At 38.8% G+C, this 13,710-nt stretch overlaps 1 long non-coding RNA gene across 1 annotated transcript in view; it reads left to right on the top strand.

The window, feature by feature from the left end:
• The window catches only part of LOC120410218, a 58,715-nt gene extending 45,604 nt beyond the window's left edge, over nucleotides 1-13,111 (top strand). Inside the window, exons 6-10 of the long non-coding RNA XR_005602203.1 lie at nucleotides 8,571-8,653; nucleotides 9,206-9,374; nucleotides 9,613-9,683; nucleotides 10,644-10,776; nucleotides 12,942-13,111. This is a non-coding gene — a long non-coding RNA (uncharacterized LOC120410218). The remainder of the gene's footprint in view (nucleotides 1-8,570; nucleotides 8,654-9,205; nucleotides 9,375-9,612; nucleotides 9,684-10,643; nucleotides 10,777-12,941) is intronic.
• Nucleotides 13,112-13,710: the final 599 nt, after the last annotated feature.

Here is a 13,710-nt window from a genome sequence, read left to right as displayed (position 1 = left end):
GCTAGCAAAAGAGAAGGCCTTGTTTCTCTTTTAAAATAGCCCAGCTAGGACACCAGGAGTTATCACCAGGGTATCTAACATAATTTTCATATCAGTGTTGCTAAAGGCAACACAGGACAAATTGCCTGCGGTTTGAACTCTTATCATTGTTGAGCAGACCCAGGGTCATCTTTGCTGGGGAAAGTCATTCTCTGCAGCCTCCTGGGACATGCTGCAATAGGAAGAGATTTGGTCTCTGGAATTCCCGTAAAAGACATTTGGCTGACACCTCTTCATCAATGCTAGCAGTCTCATGCTGCAGTGATTTACGGCTTTGAAACCTTCAGATGATTTTAAGCTGAGATCAAACGTATTCATTGGCAAAATTATATAAACTGTAGTGGAAAAATTCATGGCATCTATGCTATGAGTTTAATTACTGCTGAAGTTGCTTATGTGTGGACTGACTCCTAGAGGATCTATAAATAGTACAGCTCTCAATGGGATAGAGCTGATTAGAGTCCCTAGGATTTGTTTGGTTTTGTCTGGAAGACGTTAGGCTGTGACATTTCTGTTGGAGTGGAGGTCTCTGGCATCTCTGTTGGCTGGGGCACTAGAAGCTGAGGCATCTAGTAGACCCTTGAGCAGCTGCAAGAAGCATTCACTAAGAGAAAAACCCTGAATTTGCCAGACCAGTACCATCCACTTAGATGCACTTGAATGTCTAATGTGCAGCCTCCAGAACTGATGCTGCAGTATCAACATCACACCAGTGATGCACTGACTTGGGAGACAAGTTTCCTTCCGGTGCTGGTTCTGACAGAGATTGTGAAAGTTCATTGAAGTCCTACTGCTCTCATTCAGGTTGGGAAGTTCACATAAACTTGTAACAAATGCAAATTTGCACATAACCAGCAGCTGGAGAGTAAGATTGTTGTTAGATGCTGTGCTGCGTGTGGATCAGCACAAAGCAAATAGATTTGTCCTTCATCTGCCCTTGGTTGCAATTACTTGTAAAGGAAGTTTGTGCTTATTGTGAGAAGCCATGTGCAAGATATGACAGCTAAAAACAATTACTCTTTCACCTGTACAGTCCAGTACAGGTGGTATTTGGAATATAAAAACATTGCATAACAGCCCCCTTTCCCACTCCGATTATATTTGACAGACTTAGAGTCTTTGTGTAGTAATTATCTGAGTGAAAACAAGGTATGCATCTGGGAGATAAGGGGGTATGGTAATATGCTACTGGATGACTTTGCCTTTGATATACAACTTTAACATTAATTTCAAACCTGAGTAGATGAAAATAGGTTGTCACTGATTTTTTTAGATTTTTCTCAGCACTTACCATAAATCCAAGGATGGTTCTCTAAGACATACACTCTGCTTTGTGATCAAATGGCACCTCTGGGGAAACTTCAATATTTTCCTTATGCTACAGCTTTATGTAAAGTGACCTGAAGGCTGTGACAAGGAAATACTGCACTCTGACACTCCCAGCCAGGGCTCTTGATGCTAGGAGAAATTAATTCCTGAGGTATGTTTTAGCAGCTGCCTTGAAACAGAAGAATCTGTCAACAGAATATTGTGTGAGATGAAGCTCTAGCCATAGAGAGGTGGAGGGAAGAAAAAAGTGTCCACCCAATTTTTACAAAGGAGGAATATATTTCAACCAGCACTATGCAGAGGCAGGAGTTGAATCAGAGAAGGTCTTTTGTATTGTCACCCAGAAGGCAGTGACAGATCAACTTCATTTCCCCATTCCATGTCAGCTGTGCTGAACCCATCCTTGGTTTGTTTTATGGCTATTTAGTTACATAATCAGGGAAACCAGGATATCATTGAGCTCCAACTAAGTAATTCTTCTTTGTCAGAAAAATGAAAGAAATGAAAGAAATTGCTGAAAATGGCTCCACTAATGTTAGAGTTGGAAAAAAGAAAGCCAATGTTTGAATGAATCCTCATCCCTTATATATATTTAAATTGAAATCCATGGAACTTAAAAACTGTTTTCAAAAATGCTGCATTCTCTAGACACTCAGCATTTGTGAGTGAAAAAGTACAGACACAAGAAAATTCAAATGGGGCACCTGCAGTCAGCAATCACTTAAAACAATTTTCCTCTATTTGCTGCTCTCATCTCTAGCCTTGCAGCTTTTCCTTACATAGTACAGCTCTGTTCTGAACTACCATGCTACTGCATTCCTAATGCCATGTAAAAAATGCTACAGGACATGTTTCTACCTCACTGGATTTAATTTATTTGACATTTATGTCACTGAGATACTTGATTAGTGCATTCAGGGTGTCAGCTTTATATAAACATCTCTCATTTTAATACTTCATGGAAATCTGTGAGTGTTGTAAAAGGCCTCAGTCATCAACACTGATGTTTGGAAAACACGGTCATTGAATTATCCCGATACACAGTTTTTGAGAAAGAGAGGCCAATATGTGTAATGCTTTTTGCAAAATAAAGCTGTAATCACATTTGGTTACAGTTCGCATTCTGCCTGCATATGCTGGCCTGCAGCTCAGACAAACCAGAGCCTTCATGTCTTGAGGTTCACGATCAGAGGTTTTAATACGCAAGTATTTTATTAGTGGACAATTCCATTTTATTTCTATTTTCAGTGGAAATTATCTCTAGTGTATAAATATGATTATGTGCAGAGAATTTGGTTTAAAAACATGCTTTTTAGGAAATACAGCAGCAATACTTTCAGAACTAATCATAATTTTCTGATTTACTGATGAGCATTAACAGATTAGGAGAGAGCAGAAATGTGAATTATTAGTGTAGTCTGATATGTTGCTAGAAACATTAAATAATAATATAATAATATTAATAGTAATAATATAATATATTAAATGATACTGTCACCATGCTGCATAACACCTCCCATTAAATGTACTTCTGCTATTGACAGCCCCACCTTTTCATGGCTTAGTAGCTTTGGATAAACACATGTTCTGCAACTATGTCCTGACCTTTTCATGAAGTAATAGAACTGGTTTGCCAAGACTCTTCACGTGGTTTAGATGGCTTTAGTTTCCTTGTTTCTGTCAGGGATAGACCAAGAAAGTGACATTTGAATTTTGTAAGCTTTTGGTGAGATTTGGGTCAGGATTTTGTGGACATTATGAACCGTGACATTAGCTGCTTTTTGGTCCCAATAAAAGAACTTTGCTCTCAAGTTATTCCTGAATTTTATAGTCTACACTTGGAAAAAGCATTAGCCTTGTCCAAACTTCTGTCTGACACAAACTCAAAATAGCTGAGGGACGTGGATTGCATGAGAAGTTTTGGTCTTGTTCCAGCTTGTCTATGAACTTTGCACAGCATTTGTGAAGTGCTCAGCATCAGTTTGGACACACCAAGTGGAAGAGGAATCTCCTGTGTTCCCGTACCTTCCTGCTCTGTCCCCTGGATATGGGAGAGCTGCCTGTGGCTTGGCACCCTCCTGGGGAGCTCCTGCTTCCTCCCACTCGCAACAGGCCTATGCAATGATCTGTAGCTCATCCCCCACATTAAAAGTGCTGAAGTTAGGCTTGGTCATTAAGTAACAACACCAGATACCCATTAGTGGAAAAGTCCTTCTAACCAGGTCACTAATGTTTAGGCACTTTTTCTTTCATTCAGTTAGTTGTTGGGTTTTTCTTCAGTAACCTTGTACAGTGTATACATTTCAAGTACAGTGAGCTTCTTTGAATTTTTTCTTTGAACAGTAGCACTCCACTCAGTCTCTAAACAGCCACCTTCCCAAGTCAGATACATGCCCAGAATCTTTCTCTTGCAAAGAAAGAGCTGGTTCTGTATATTAGCATAAATAAGATTGAGAGAAGTCAATGAGCCACTGTGTGGCTCCTAAAACTGTAATGTTTTATGTTTGGATACTTGCCCTCAATACATGTAACTAAGGAAGGTGTGAAATTTCTCTTTGCTTTCCTAGAAATTTAAGGAAATTAGTGAATAGTTTTGCATTTGGGTTTTTTTGCCCCCCCTTTCTCTGCTGATATACAGAGAAATCTAATAACTGTTTTCAAGATCTCCAATAATTGAATGGTCTTTGCAAGTGCTCCCTCCTTTCAATCACTCCCAGATGCCAGTGAAATCCATGGGCTCTTTCAGGACCTAAACAGGGTGGGATGCTGGCTTGCAACTTTGTTCTAGAATGATGCTTATTTGGAACATCAAATTTAGACTCCTCAGTTTGTTCCTTGTCTGAACACATCCACATCTTACTCAAGAGTCGTTATTCTCTATAGTTACGTTACTAATAAATTAAATGGCATATTCAGATGTTTGTGTCAGAGGGTCAGAGAAGGTAAATCTGTTGGGAATGATGGAGTCTTTCTATCAAAGGCTTAGGAAACTGACAGTAGCAGAAGCTTGTCTGTTTTTTCTCAACTGTATCAGTTAATCTAGGAAGAACTTTTACTTTTGCCTACAAAATTTGCCCTAAAAGATTTTACTAGTAACATGACAAGTAGTTATGATTCAGTAAGAACTACCAAAACATGGTACAGGTGAGCAGTTTAAGCAGGGATACAAAGTTGTGTCTGTTACATCAGATTGATTTGTGTGCACTTTGTTTCTTAAAAATATACTAATAAACTTGGCCTTTCACCAATGTTCCAGTGAAAGTTCTTAATATTTTCAGAAAATGAGTGTTCATGTATATAAAATGAGTTCAGTATTTTTTCCAAGTGGAAAAAGACCCAACAAGCTTGTTAATATAAGCTTGTAATATAAGCTGTACAATTAAAACCAAACCAAAAATCATGTTTCATTTTAAAAAATACCAACAAAGCCAAAGGAGCAGTTTCTGTTTCCTTGCTAAGACTTCATTCACTATTTAATGCAATACCTGATTTTCTGTGCCTTTGCTTTATTTCACTAACATTTATCTCCTTATTTGTCGGCATTTTTCCATTTAGACACTTTCTCTTGTAAAATCTTCTGCCAAACTTCAACTACCCCCTGACTATCTTTCAAAACCCCCTTTAAGGCCTGTCTTTGCTGCACTGCCTACAAATCACTGTCACCTGGCGGTCTTGAGGCTGGAGGCCATCTGTGACCATGGTAACTGCTGATATATGTGAGCACACCCATCTTCATTGTTATTCACAACACCTTCTTTCATACATTTTTCCCTTAGTCACTCAATTTCTTGTCTTGGGAACATGGAGTGCAAGGACTCTGGGGTGGGAACTGCCTAAAATAATGAATATAAGGTGCAAAATAGATGTGGAGCTTTGTATAAAATATGTCAGGAAGTAATAATAAGTTTGAACTGCATATTTGTCAAAACAAGATTGTATCAAATTAATTACGGAGGAAGATGTGTCTACCAAAATATGTAGGCCAGAATCACTGATCCAGCCAAAGACTGGAAGGCTTTTGGTGACTTAAATATCTCATAAACTTCAGGCCTTAACATGCTGCCATCTAACTCAGAGTAACCTTGAATCTTTTCTGAATTTTTGTGTCTTTCACACCTTTCAGGGTGCAGCAGTGCTTTGACATTTTTGGGACATATCCTCTTTCAAATGGCTAAACGCCCAGCACCAGTGGCAGAGACTGGGGCATGATATGACAGAGAATTTTCTGGTAGATCTATCCCACATGGGACTCCTCTGCCCCAGAGACTTCTCAAGGGACACTTTAGGAAAGCTTTTTGGGTGCCATGTGTCTCTGGAAAGAGACTAAATGTTTACCCTTTTATAAAACCACATGAAGGCAAGATAGGAAAATATAGAAGTGGAAAACATAAATCTGTGTAAAGAAAACTGTGCAAAGTCTGTGCAAAAAATCAGAAGAGACATTGTTTGGAAGAACCTGTGTCAAGTAAGCATAAAAGTAATTTAGTGGTAGTTCAAACATTTTAGAAGAACATGCTGTATTTGACAACAGGGGCCCAGTCCTGCCTGTGCTGAAGCAATAGTAGAGCTGAAGTAGTTCCAACAGAATTCGTGTAAGTGAAGGTAATTTCTTTTCCATATCCATGGATGATATGTAATCTCTACATTGCTCCTATCCTGCCTCTCTACATTTTCACATGCCCTAGCAACAATCCGAGATGACTTTGGAGAAAGCTGGTTTATCTGTGCACAGAGCTATGCTGCAGAATCAGCATAGCCTTTTTGATTTATTTTTCAAAGCTCTTCTGCATGGTTTCTGTCTTGATTTTCTTGTCAACTTGATTTAGAGCAAATCTCTGGGGATGCATTGTGCATTATATGAAAGTGGTGTTACTGTTGTTGAAGCAGACTCAAGCAAAGAGCTTCTGGTTTTGGAACTGTTTTATGTTACATTAATAATATCAAACTTCTGAAGAAAAATCTCTTGTAACAATCTAAAGCTGACTTTGTAGAGCACTCTCTTCACTCTTCCCTGTAGTCTTAATTTTTTACTATTCCTTGCTTCCCCTGATGAACTCTTTTTGCTTTGAGACTTGGCTGATTAATAGCTTCACGTCTCTTAGTGCTCTAATTTGAGCCTGATTTGCTAGCAAGGTGCTGAGCACATTCGTTGAGTCAGTGGGAGTGCCTGGTATTCAGCACTTTTGCAAACCAGGACACTTACTTTAATACTTCAGTGTGGGTTCAGGAGCCTGACTTAGGCTCCTATTGTTATTAACCAGAGTAATGACATCCAAATATATTAACTGGTATGATCTTTGAATAACTTCAGCTAGTATTTTTAAAGAAACATGAAGTCGCTTAGCCGATTTTTAATGGGAGTTGTGTGTCCTGTGCCCCGAGCGTTTCTGAAAAGCCTGACCTGTCCCTTTTGTTCAGCATAACTCTGGGCCAGGAGATATTTCTTTCTTCTGTGTATCAGCTTTGCTAAATGTGTATTTGGTTCTTCTGCCTGCTTGAAACTGCCATGCCAGTGCAACTGGGACATGGTGAATGCCCTAAAATGTGGGGACAGTCAAGATGCATAGATTACTATCACTTTCATTTCAATACATGAGCATACAGAATGTGTTTGAGGCTCTAAAGGGAGAACAAGGAAGTAACAACAAGTCTTCATGTTAAGCATTTCTCCAAAAGGTCCTATGAGTCTTTGGTCCTACTGAATCTCTCATTGCATAAATTGACTCAATGAACATGCCAGATCCTGAAACTTAGCAGGCTTTTGCAGGTTGTCATGGGTTAGCATGACAGTAATGAGTATTTTGGACCAAACCACTACACAGGTGGTGTTTGAAATGAGCTGCAAAACAAGACAGCCTTTGATAGGTGTATGAATTTGTATAAATATATGAGGAATTGTTCACATAAATCCCTGTGCTGTCACGGTGATTTATTACATGTGCAAAGCTCAAGACATCAAAATGGAACTGTAGCTGTGTTGCCTAACAGCTGGACCTGGAATGAATTAATGCAATATCATAATTCAGGAAAGGAGCTCTGCTCATGTCACAGAATCAGAGAGCAGCATATGAGTGTTTTATCAGCCTAGCAGTGACCTGAGAATATATTTTCCTAAGTGTGTAAAGTATGTAGTATATATTGCTCTTCTATTCATTGCCCTCTGCATTAAGACATTATTTCTGTGGCATCATACTCAGATTTAACCAAAGGAGCCAAAGATGTAAAAACATACAGCTAATTGAAAATGTTAATAGAAAAAATCCAAGAAAATGGCTACTACTTTGACCATTTCCTTTGACTTTTATAATCTGCCCTATCTAAATGGATCCATGCACAAGGTGAGATGAATGACAGTCTCCTCAGCTAAACATTAGGAAAGCTGCACATGGTGGATGAAATACACTCAAACTCAAATTGAATGCCTCAAATCCTGGAACTGGATAGCCTCATCCTTCTTATCACAGCCAGTAGCAGTGATGGTGAAGTGGTGCAGGCTGTGATGTATTGAGAACCTTACCTGTAATATATAGTACTCATAGACATTGCTGTATAGAGATTTTTTAGCAGAAAAAAAGTGAAAAGCCAAGTTATGTGAAAACTTGCTTGCTTGTTTCAGGTTTGTTGAAGTTTTGCTCCTTAAGAAGGCAACCTGCTTCAGAGAGATTTATGATTCCATCTCTCCTGAGACCCATCAGTGCATTGGATGAGTGTCCAAATAGTGTCTTGTGCCCCCGTGACAGAGAAAATTGTGGAATCAGCAGGAAATTACCCACTGTTTTGTACTTGGTCCAGTCAAACATAGATCATAGTCAGATCTCCATAGAAGAAGAGGTATTTCAAGAATATTTCCTTCTGCTTTGAGGAAGCCCAGAGCACTCAGCGTGCTGGAGTAGAGGCCTTAGGATTGATTGCTGCTTTACAGTTTGCCCACGTTTTTTCTCTAGACTTTAGGTGGCTGTGTGGGATGGTAGTGTTATAGGGTTGGGCTGCACTGCATTATTAGCAGCATGGCAAGTAAACCCAGCAGATATGAAATCTCATCTTTTCCCCCTTTCATATGCACAGATAAAAATTACATCTGCCAAGAAATTAAAAAGGAGCATGGCAGGAAGAAAAAGACCATGACCAAGACAACTTGAAGACTCCTGCTCCCCAGCGTTTGGCCTAGGCTAATGTATTCTTTTGTCCCGTATTTTCCTCAGAATGCTGCTGGCATCTTGAGCAACTTCAGATCCTTCTAGCCTAACCCTGGAGAAAGGGCCAGTACTCAAATATCAACCCAAAAGTAAGCCTGAATCCTATGTATCTTGTCAGCTATGACATTCATATCACAGCAGATATTTCTGTGTGCAGTTCTCTGTTCTTGTACGTATACCTTACATACAATTTGTAGGTATTTATAGATGAAACGTACAATCTGCAAAGTAAAAATACAGAACTCTATAGGTTAATATCAGGGATACCATTTTTCTTGCCCTTCCCTTGATTTTTATCAACTGCTGTTTGAAGCTAATAGTCCAGTAGCCCTGCTGCCTGTTTGAGAACTGCCAGGAAGCTGGTGCTTTTATTATGATCTTTCCAGATATGGTATTCTTCATTTTTATTGTGTTATAAATCCTGGTTCATAATGTGTCCGCCTAATTTGTTTTCTCTTGCTTCTAGGTGTAGGCACTATCTCTTCATTTTTCTTACAGTTGGTTATGAATGCATTATCAAACTCAAGGGATGCTTTGTTCTCCTCCATTCTGTGCCCCTTTCAAAGTCTCCCCCGCAACTTGGGCAGTTTATTTACTTCTCAGCCCCCATTAATCATTGCCATATGTGCCTCACTTTGCAGAGATACTCTGGGCCACTCATGGCTGTTGAACAAATGTAGAAGATACACGAGTTGCTGCTCATACTCTACAGAGAGAACAGACCACACACAGTCACAGCCTCCAAAGACTGAGAAATCAAAGGCACACATTAATTTAATATGGACCAGCTTTATACAGCCAGAGAGAGAGGTGGGGAAACACTGACTTCTGTTTTTGCACAGAAACTGATTACATGGTGATTATTTTAAAGGGAGATCAGGTCAGATTTCTGTTGATAATACATCCCTAGGAATTTATTTTAATATGTATCCAGCTTGAGGTTAAGCTTAGGAGTTTAATTGAAGCTCACAAGATAGAGATTTGGTCTATTGTTCATTAAATAAAATATGCTTCATATAGATGACATAAATCTATTTGCATGTTCCAGGACGTGTAGTTGCTTTGAGCTGTTCAGCTGGTTCCAACATCCAAGTTGCTTAATTCCATGGTTCCTCAAAGGTATGTAATGTGTCTGACTGCTGCAGCAAAGATGGAGCAACAACAATAAAACACAGACAAGCATGCTGATGTAGCTATAAAGGAAATATTTTTTCACACAGCACTTATGAATAGTAATTAGGGAGTAGAGCCTTCTGTTGATGAATGTCAGTGAGACTAAGGACCTAGCAAGATTTGAAGTGACACTGGATCTTTACAGGCTCTACTATGATTGCTCTGCCTAAGCACAATAAAGAAAAATAACCCAGAACTTACGAAAAGTTCTTGATTTCATGATGAAACCTGAAGACTGCAACAGTTGAAGTTGTCAGCTGAAGATGTCAGCTAGTAAAGACACTAAAATCTAAAATTTCTGCTAGACCTTTCCATGGTGCCAGTGGTGGTTTGCCTAATATCTGAGTCCTGATGTCTCAGTACTATTTATCCTGTTAACACATCCCAGTTACTTTTTATTTTTTATATGCTTATATTCCTGTCTAAGGGTTCCTGAAAGCTAAAGCAATGAATTACGTAGAAGTTCTAGAATTAACATGACCTGTTGTGTAGCACGTCACCAATGCATGTTTTGCTAAATAATGATATGTTCTTTCTCTTTCCTAATAGTAGTAACTCAGATTGGTGTATGTGTACTTACTACACATTGCTGTGTTTTAGGAATATACACAACTTTATAAACATTTAGAAATGATAGGAAAAGAAATTTGAAGAGGTGGGCAGCATAAAATGAATAAAAAAACCAATAAAATCTTCCCTATTTCAGCACATGCTTTTCATGTCCCGTTATGGCTCCAGAGGAATGCAATTCAGTGTTGTCATACACTTACTTTTGGAGGGATTTCTCTCAGTGTCCTCTCAATCTATTCAAGTTCTGAGGGTGAAGGAAACTCAGCTGCCAGTACCATCTGTATAAACTCATCAGGGCCTTGTTCAGCATGTAACTCCTGTAATGTGTTTCCCCAGAGCTGTTGCTGGCTTGATGCTAGAGGTTTGGAAAATCTTTTGGTTCCCTTTCCTTTCCGGCTTTGCATCTGAGACTTGAGATATCTGTCAGCACAAACAGCTTAGCCTCCAGACCTGCTTCTCTGGCTCAAAGGTATGACAAAACTTTTCAGAGCATAATCATTAAGTGTGTTGCTAGCATCAGATTTCAACATGTTAATAAATATTGCTCCATCAAAAATGCTGGCATCAATGGCAGGAGTTGTACCTTGAGGTTAAAGGTTGGTCTCAGCAGTAGCCATCAGATCACTATTCCTTTTGCCAAGGTGATGCTTTTGCATTGCAATTTCTTCTATGAACTTTTGAAGGTTTATCTCATAAAACCCAATGTAGCACGATTTCTGTCATTGACAGTAGCTCTTTTAAAACATTTCTCTAGGCCATTACCATCAAATCTAGTAATTTGTTTATACGAAAAGTTTATTCAAATTAACATCTGACATTTTCTGCAAACCATACAGAATTTCTCTTTCTGCTCTACTGCAGTAGTCTTTATTGCACTGTTGTCCTGCCACAGACTGTATTTGCATGGGACGCAGAGGGATACATGTGTTTACATGGGATACAGAGGCATAGGATGACTCTTCTGATGTACCCAGCTCATGAAGGGATGTGTGTCTCTATTATTTTGAAATTAGGAAGCTATTAATAGTCTTGTTCTACTATACACAGTAATTTTCCATAGTCACCAAGTACCTTTTACAGACTCAAGTTCCAATGAAGTAACAGAGAAATGGATTAAATTTTCCAAACCACATTTGTTACAATCTATTTATCATGACAACTAACATTTAGGCAAATTAAATGCTCACTGGAAGGCAGAGCAATTTCTTTAATCTGTGCAGCTTCAAGCATCACCAGAAGATGATGCTACAAAGTATGGTGATTTTTACATAATGCATTGTGTGGCATGGGAACAAGAATATACATATGTACGTACATACATACATGGGTTTTCAGACAAGAATGTACCTGGCAGGATTATATATGTACATACCTTGGACTGTGATTTTGCCTGACTATCAAAATTGCTAGTGAATGTGTCCTTAAATCAATCACAGTGAAGTTCTTGTTGGAAGAAAAATACAGAGTACACTTTGTGTCTGCAGTGTGATAAAATGGCATGTGGCAATGTCCTTAAAATGGTTGCTACAGCCAATAAAGCTGGAAAGGTCTTGATGCAATATCCAGATTTATTTATTAAGTCAATATCAAAATTTATTTATTAAGTCAAGATCCAAGTTTATTTATTAAGTCAAGCTGTAGGACTAATAGTTTTAAGGCTTGTTACATTTGCACATATTCCCTTAGTTAATATGCAGAGGAGGAACATCTGTCCCCAAGCTTCTGGGTAATAATGGCAGTCAGACTGAGTTGGCACAGGAGATTTATCATTGCCATCCAGTATCTAAGTCAGTACTCACAGGTTTTGCCCTGTAGGTCCCCACTGTTGATACCCTCTCATCGCTCTGTAGTGTGTGTGATAAATGATACTCAGTCTCTTTTCCTTTGTCCACCCCATCAGGGTCAGTCAAACAAGGTACCAGCTAAATAAGGAAGATGCTTATTTCTTAGAAATGGTCTCTAACCAGTAAAAGCACTAAGACAGCATTCTAAATCCCCAGTAGTCACAACCTGTGTTACTGTTTAACACAATGAAATTTTACATTCATAATGCTTAGGTGGAAGCTCTTATCTCCCTACTTCAGCTGCACCATGTTACCTGTTTTGAATGTTTATTGATTTGTTATAGATATGGTTTCTATTGATAAACATTCTCAGACAAAGGCTTGTGTACAGATAGGTTTCCTAAAATACTGTGCAATCCCAGAGGAAAGCACTACTTTCACACTTAATAGAAGTGCTGCAATGGCAAAATAAAACTGTGACTGTTTTATCAGATTGGAGATAATGGAGTTTTCAGGGTAATTCATGGGTATGAAAGGACAGATTTCTTAATTTGTGTTAAGAGAAATGATTACATCTTGCAGTCAATGTCCTGTGATGGGAACATGTGGTGCACAGGACTTCTGTCCCAGATTCACAGCTTGGTGTTAGACTGTGACAGTCATTTAATTTTCAGAGTCTCAAAAATAATTGAGCTTTGCTTTGTATTTGAAACTGTGTTGAGAGCTACAGAGGAAACTTGACTTCTAGTCTGGCCATTAAGGGTATCCCAAATTAAACAGCAGTATTTCTGTATGCCTATAAGGTATATGTCATAGAGGCATGATTTGTTGATATTTTGTGTTTTCCCAGAGTGGAGTGGTTTATTCAGCAGACAAGTAACAGCAAAAGCCGTGTAACTCAGGGTATGTCTTTCAGTAGTTCTCTGTAATTTATATGTTTATTTCAAAACAAATGCTACAAAATGACTTGTTGTTATCTAACATTCCAGAACTTTAGGGATTCTGTATATACAGCTTACTTCTCCCTCATCAGTTTTAAGCCTCAGACCGAGGCAGATGTAGACTATGTAGCAAAATACAAATGTGAGGACTCAAGGGTTTTGGTTGACTAGTTGTAATAACTTTTAAAACAATACTGTCCTCAGTTTTCCTTTTTGGCCCTTTACTAAAATTAGACATCCTGTCAAAGGGGCAGCACAGCAGGATTTGTGCTCTGTCCTAGGACTTTAATACTGGCCTCTTGCTTAAGCTACTTGGTAGATTGGTTATTGGGGAGCAAGTCCACGTCTAAAGTTTGTGCACAGCACTTAATTTACTGCAGTGGGATGGTGGCTACTCAGGAGACTAGGAAATCATGATTTTCAGAGTGTGGATTACATTGATAGTTTGGGTATTTGAAAGAGACGGGATGAGTCAACAAAGCATTACTTAGAAGACTAGAAAATCCTGATTTTCAGAGTGTGGATTATATTGGTAGTTTGAGTATTTCAAAAAGACACGGGATGAGTCAACAAGGCATTACACTTGAATTTGCCATATAGGATACTGAGGCCTAGAACTAAACTGGGTGCTGAAAGCAGGCTACCCATGACAGGCTGGGACTCAGCAGGAGCTCATAT

The sequence above is a fragment of the Corvus cornix genome, chromosome 6 (assembly GCF_000738735.6).
Source record: "Corvus cornix cornix isolate S_Up_H32 chromosome 6, ASM73873v5, whole genome shotgun sequence".
Taxonomy (NCBI): domain Eukaryota; kingdom Metazoa; phylum Chordata; class Aves; order Passeriformes; family Corvidae; genus Corvus; species Corvus cornix.
The sequence above is the reverse complement of the archived record's forward strand: the minus strand, read 5'-3'. Positions and strand labels throughout refer to the sequence as shown.